The following is a 5662-nucleotide window of genomic DNA, read 5'->3' on the forward strand; positions in this document are numbered from 1 at the left end:
TGCATAAAATATGCTGAAACAGTTTTGGATGTGTGAAAGATTTTGATAACACTGTTCAAAGAAATTCAGAGCTGGCTCAGTTAGAAGTTTGCACTGTAAGTTGCCAGACAATTGCCTAAACACAGAATGTAGGTAATGTCTAGAACCTCCAGTCTTAGTCCTGCAAAACAAACACTGAAGTGACAAAATGGGGGGATGGGGTAGAGCATAATTACCAATTACATTATTAAACAATAGGAAAACTGACTACTGGCTCAGAAGGAGGACAGCAGAAGAATTTCGATCTCCTGTTAATTCAAGGGGAATATCTTAAAATGTCTTGAGAGGAAGGATGGTCTTGTTGTTAAAGAGTGGGCTCTGCCACAGACTACCTGTGTGGCCTTGGGCAAGACACTTGAACTCTCTGTGCCTGATCTGTAAAATGGCAATAATGACTTCTTTTCTCCCACCCTTTGTCTGTGTTTGTCCATTTAGACTGTAAGCTCTTCAGGCCAGGGACCCTCTCAGACTCTCTCTTGCTATGGCTATATATAGAAGCTACTGCAGTTGGGAGCCCTGATCTTGGCTGGGGCCTCTACATACTACTGTAATACAAATAATAAAAACTCCTGCTGTATGAAAGGTGGCCTGCAAATTATTTACAAAAAAAACCCCACTAGATTTCCACCCATTTTATTTAATATGATGTATGAAGAAAACAAGAAGGCCTGAAAGAGTTTCTCCCCCAATCCAAGAAGTTCCAACATAAGGACTTAACAGTTGCCATACTGGGCGAGACCCTGGTCCATCTGGCCCAGTATACTGTCTCCAGCAGTGGCCTGTACCAGTATTTCAGAGTGTGTACATGCAACAGTCTCTTCTGGTTTTTCCTGGAGGACTTCTTGGGGATCTCAGAAGATGTCCCATCTCATGAGCTCTCGCTCTCTCTCTCTCTCAACATTTAAGAGAGGCGGCAGTGGCAGCATTCAAGATCTAACAAGGATATTATTTCTCCCAAGTGTTGAATAAACATTGGAGTTAGGTATTAAAAATAAGAGTTTTGAACTGAGACTAAGAGTCACTTCCCTGCCCTCTATTGCTCACTTTTCTGTCCCTTATAAGTCACTACTTCTCCAGTGACCAGAGTCTTCCAGGGTGAACAAGACAAGAACTGAATAACTCATGTAAACACCACAGATTGAAAAAAATACCCAAAATATTTCTAGTCTTCTCCAAACATCCCAAAGCAGTGGGGATGGGGGTGGGGGACACTTAATTTCTTCTTTCCAGGTTATCTTTCAATGTGTCCCATTCTATTTACTACCACCTATCCACACACCCAAAATGCGCATCTGGTGAAGCTGCTAAGAAAAAAAAAAATCTTTAAAAGCAAAATAGAAACAACTGATCTGTGTGTGTACCAACTAATAAGGCTGTAATGGGTACAGAATATATACATTGATTGAAATATGGCTCAAGATAAAAGCTTTGTTAAAAAAACGAAACACCTTAAAAAAAGACAAAAACAAAAAAAAACTTTAAAAACCCTCAGCCCAATTTGAAATGTTTCCATGACTAACAAAAGCCTTAAGAATGACCTTCTGTATGTAACATTTGCAATTAACATAGAATGATGGTAGCATGTTATAGAAAAGATTAAACTGACTAGTTCATTGTAATTTTCCAAGCTAAGAGAAAAACAAAGTAAAATGTAGTAAAAATAAATTTTATCTTGAATTTTGTAGTCAGTTTATGAAGATGTTTTCTGTACACAAGCAAGAAAATTTGTTTTATATTTAGCTAGAGAGTGGCCAAATCCACAATCCACACACTGTTTAAAAAGGTTTCAGAGTAGCAGCCGTGTTAGTCTGTATTCGCAAAAAGAAAGGAGTACTTGTGGCACCTTAGAGACTAACAAATTTATTAGAGCATAAGCTTTCGTGAGCTACATCTCACTTCATTGGATGCATTTGGTGGTCCGATGAAGTGAGCTGTAGCTCACGAAAGCTTATGCTCTAATAAATTTGTTAGTCTTTAAGGTGCCACAAGTACTCCTTTTCCTTTTACTGTTTAAAAAGCGTCTAACTTCAGGAGATTCTCCCATTGATTTAAAAAAAGTATAGACTGAAATCCTTCTGGGTTTTTCTGGCTCCCAGAAGGAATCCTGGATTAGAACAATAATTCTGTCATATTATACATAACAGAGAACTCATTGCAACCCAATGTATTAGGGCTTTTTTTGTGAACTAGGAAGTAAGTCTATGATGCTGTTAATAAGTTAATATTTATTCTTGTGCTGGATGTCACCTGCAGCCTGGTTTGTGGATTTTTTTGGCAAGGTCTATTTTCATTTTTAATGACAGGTTTCAGAGTAGCAGCCCACCTTGATTATCACTACAAAAGAAAAGGAGTACTTGTGGCACCTTAGAGACTAACAAATTTATTAGAGCATAAGCTTTCGTGAGCTACAGCTCACTTCATCGGATGCATTTGTGTGTATGGCAACACCAATTGTTTCATGTTCTCTGTATGTGTATATAAATCTCCCCACTGTATTTTCCACTGAACTCATCCGATGAAGTGAGCTGTAGCTCAGGAAAGCTTACGCTCAAATAAATTTGTTGGAGGACTTGTGGCACCTTAGAGACTAAAATTTATTTGAGCATAAGCTTTCGTGAGCTACAGCTCACTTCATCAGATGCGTTCAGTGGAAAATACAGTGGGGAGATTTTTATACACACACAGAGAACATGAAACAATGGGTGTTGCCACACACACAAATGCATCCGATGAAGTGAGCTGTAGCTCAGGAAAGCTTATGCTCAAATAAATGTGTCAGTGTCTAAGGTGCCACAAGTCCTCCTTTTCTTTTTGGGAATACAGACTAACACGGCTGCTGCTCCGAAACCTGTCACTACCTTTAGGTCAGTCTACCTTCTATTCTACTTCAGAGCAGTCTATTACAAATACTGCCAAAAATGCATCTATTGAACAGGACCAGGAATCCAGAACACAGCAACCCTCGCACGCTAGATAAGAGCCATAACTAACTCCACGGCTAAGTATGGAGAGACAGGAAGAGGTGTCAGCAAACAATCCACCTACCCTTACTTCCACCATCGGAAATAAAACCACCGTGCTTACCGAGGCAGTGGCACAGCCTACGCCTTTACAACCGTGACTTCCCGAGAGTAAACGCTAAGCAGGGTTGCCCGGGACGCCGCTCCGATCTCTCCCTCACCCCCCTTCCCGAGTCAAACCAGGCACCTGCTGCACGGCCCGCTAGTCCGCGGCATGGGGCGAAACGGGAGCCCGGCACAACAGCCAGGCGATCGGCACCTACAGCACCGCCCACAGCCCGTTCGCCTGCCGGGAGTGGGGACCCGGACCCCGACCCGCGCTCCGCTCCACAGCCCGGTGCCCCCCAGGCCACAGGGGCTGGGCCCTTTTCTAACGAGACTCCCACCGACGCGGGACGAGCCTGCCCCCAGAACCACCCGCTACCCCAGCCAGCCCCGTAACTCTAGGCCACCATCCATCCTGGCCTGCCCCCACTCAACCCCGCCCCAGAGCCTGGGATCTCCCCCGGGGCCGGGAGACCCTCCCGAGGCCCAGCCGGGGATCCCTCAGCCCCGCCCCCTGGGCCTCCCACCCCGGGGTGACCCCGGGCCCCCAACCCCTCCTCCCAGGAGCCCCCCCCAAATCCCTCAGCCCCACCCCCTGGGCCTCCCACCCCGGGGTGACCCCGGGCCCCCAACCCCTCCTCCCAGGAGCCCCCCAGCCGGATCCCTCAGCCCCCCCCCCTGGGCCTCCCACCCCTGGGTGACCCCGGGCCCCCAACCCCTCCTCCCAGGAGCCCCCCCGAATCCCTCAGCCCCGCCCCCTGGGCCTCCCACCCCGGGGTGACCCCGGGCCCCCACCCCAGCCCCGCCCCCTGGGCCCCACCCCGGGGTGACCCCGGGCCCCCAACCCCTCAGCCCCCCCCCTGGGCCTCCCACCCGGGGTGACCCCGGGCCCCAACCCCTCAGCCCCGCCCCCTGGGCCTCCCACCCCGGGGTGACCCCGGGCCCCCAACCCCTCAGCCCCGCCCCCTGGGCCTCCCACCCCGGGGTGACCCCGGGCCCCCAACCCCTCAGCCCCGCCCCCTGGGCCTCCCACCCCGGGGTGACCCCGGGCCCCCCACCCCTCAGCCCCCCCCCCCGGGCCCCCCCCCCCCGGGGGGCCCCCGGGCCCCCAACCCCTCAGCCCCGCCCCCGGGCCTCCCACCCCGGGGTGACCCCGGGCCCCCAACCCCTCAGCCCCGCCCCTGGGCCTCCCACCCCGGGTGACCCCGGGCCCCCAACCCAGCCCCACCCCCTGGGCCTCCCACCCCGGGGTGACCCCGGGCCCCCAAATCCCTCAGCCCCGCCCCCTGGGCCTCCCACCCCGGGGTGACCCCGGGCCCCCAACCCCTCCTCCCAGGAGCCCCCCAGCCCGGGATCCCTCAGCCCCGCCCCCTGGGCCTCCCACCCCGGGTGACCCCGGGCCCCCAACCCCTCCTCCCAGGAGCCCCCCACATCCCTCAGCCCGCCCCTGGGCCTCCCACCCCGGGTGACCCCGGGCCCCCAATCCCTCCTCCCAAGAGCCCCCCCGAATCCCTCAGCCCCGCCCCCTGGGCCTCCACCCCGGGGTGACCCCGGGCCCCCAACCCCTCTCCCAAGCCCCCCCCGATCCCCCCCGCCCCCTGGGCCTCCCACCCCGGGTGACCCCGGGCCCCCAACCCCTCCCAGGAGCCCCCCCAATCCCTCAGCCCCGCCCCCTGGGCCTCCCACCCCGGGCCCCCAACCCCTCCTCCCAGGAGCCCCCCCCAATCTCTCAGCCCCGCCCCCTGGGCCTCCCACCCCGGGTTGACCCGGGCCCCAACCCCCCTCCCAGGAGCCCCCCAATCCTCAGCCCGCCCCCCGGGCCCCCCCCCGGGTGACCCCGGGCCCCCAACCCCTCCTCCCAGGAGCCCCCCCGATCCCTCAGCCCCCCCCTGGGCCCCCACCCCGGTGACCCCGGGCCCCCAACCCCTCCTCCCAGGAGCCCCCCCCCGAATCCTCAGCCCCCCCCCGGGCCTCCCACCCCGGGTGACCCGGGCCCCCAACCCCTCCTCCCAGGAGCCCCCCCGAAAGCCCCGCCCCCGGGCCTCCCAGGAGCCCGAAAGCCCCGCCCCAGGGAAACGCCCAGCCCGGTGCCGGCCCCGCGGAGCCGCCCAGCCCCACGCCTGGGGGGGGGCTCGTAGTGCCCCTCTCCCCACAGCATCTCCCCCCCGGGGGGGGGTCGCCAGCCCCCGCTCCCCGCCCGGCCCTGAGCGGCTCCCACTCGGCGCCTGCGGTCGCGGGACCTACCGGGGCAGTGCCGGGCTCGTCCCCCGCTCAGGCCGGCGGCCGGGCGGCGCTGCCCCTTTGTGCCATCTGGGCGCGGGGTGGAAAGATGGAGGCGCCCGACCTACCATTCCGGAGCCGGCCCCGCCCCCGACCCCGTGTCCCAGGCGACTCGCCCCGCCCCTTCCCTCGCCAAACCCACCAATCCGGGCGCGGGGCCCCGAGCCAGTGACACTTCATCACCACCGCCCCATCGCGAGCCCAGCCAATCGTCGCCGTGTTGTTGGGATGGCCCAGAAAGACGAGAGCCGAGGTTGGCTAGTAGTGGCCGGTGAGAG

At 56.7% G+C, this 5662-nt stretch overlaps 1 protein-coding gene across 6 annotated transcripts in view; it reads right to left on the minus strand.

The window, feature by feature from the left end:
• RSPRY1 (ring finger and SPRY domain containing 1) overlaps positions 1–5483 on the minus strand; it is a 56143-nt gene extending 50660 nt beyond the window's left edge. For 3 of the 6 annotated variants that reach the window (XM_043495438.1, XM_043495434.1, XM_043495435.1), the window contains exon 1: positions 2898–3062. The gene's annotated coding sequence lies outside the window, so the exon portion shown is untranslated. Of the gene's footprint in view, positions 1–2897; positions 3063–3123; positions 3332–5348 lie in introns of those variants that run through there. The other 3 variants (XM_038368385.2, XM_043495436.1, XM_043495437.1) reach the window with 3 other exon arrangements.
• Positions 5484–5662: the final 179 nt, after the last annotated feature.

This window comes from Dermochelys coriacea, chromosome 12 (assembly GCF_009764565.3).
Source record: "Dermochelys coriacea isolate rDerCor1 chromosome 12, rDerCor1.pri.v4, whole genome shotgun sequence".
NCBI classification, from domain to species: Eukaryota; Metazoa; Chordata; order Testudines; family Dermochelyidae; genus Dermochelys; species Dermochelys coriacea.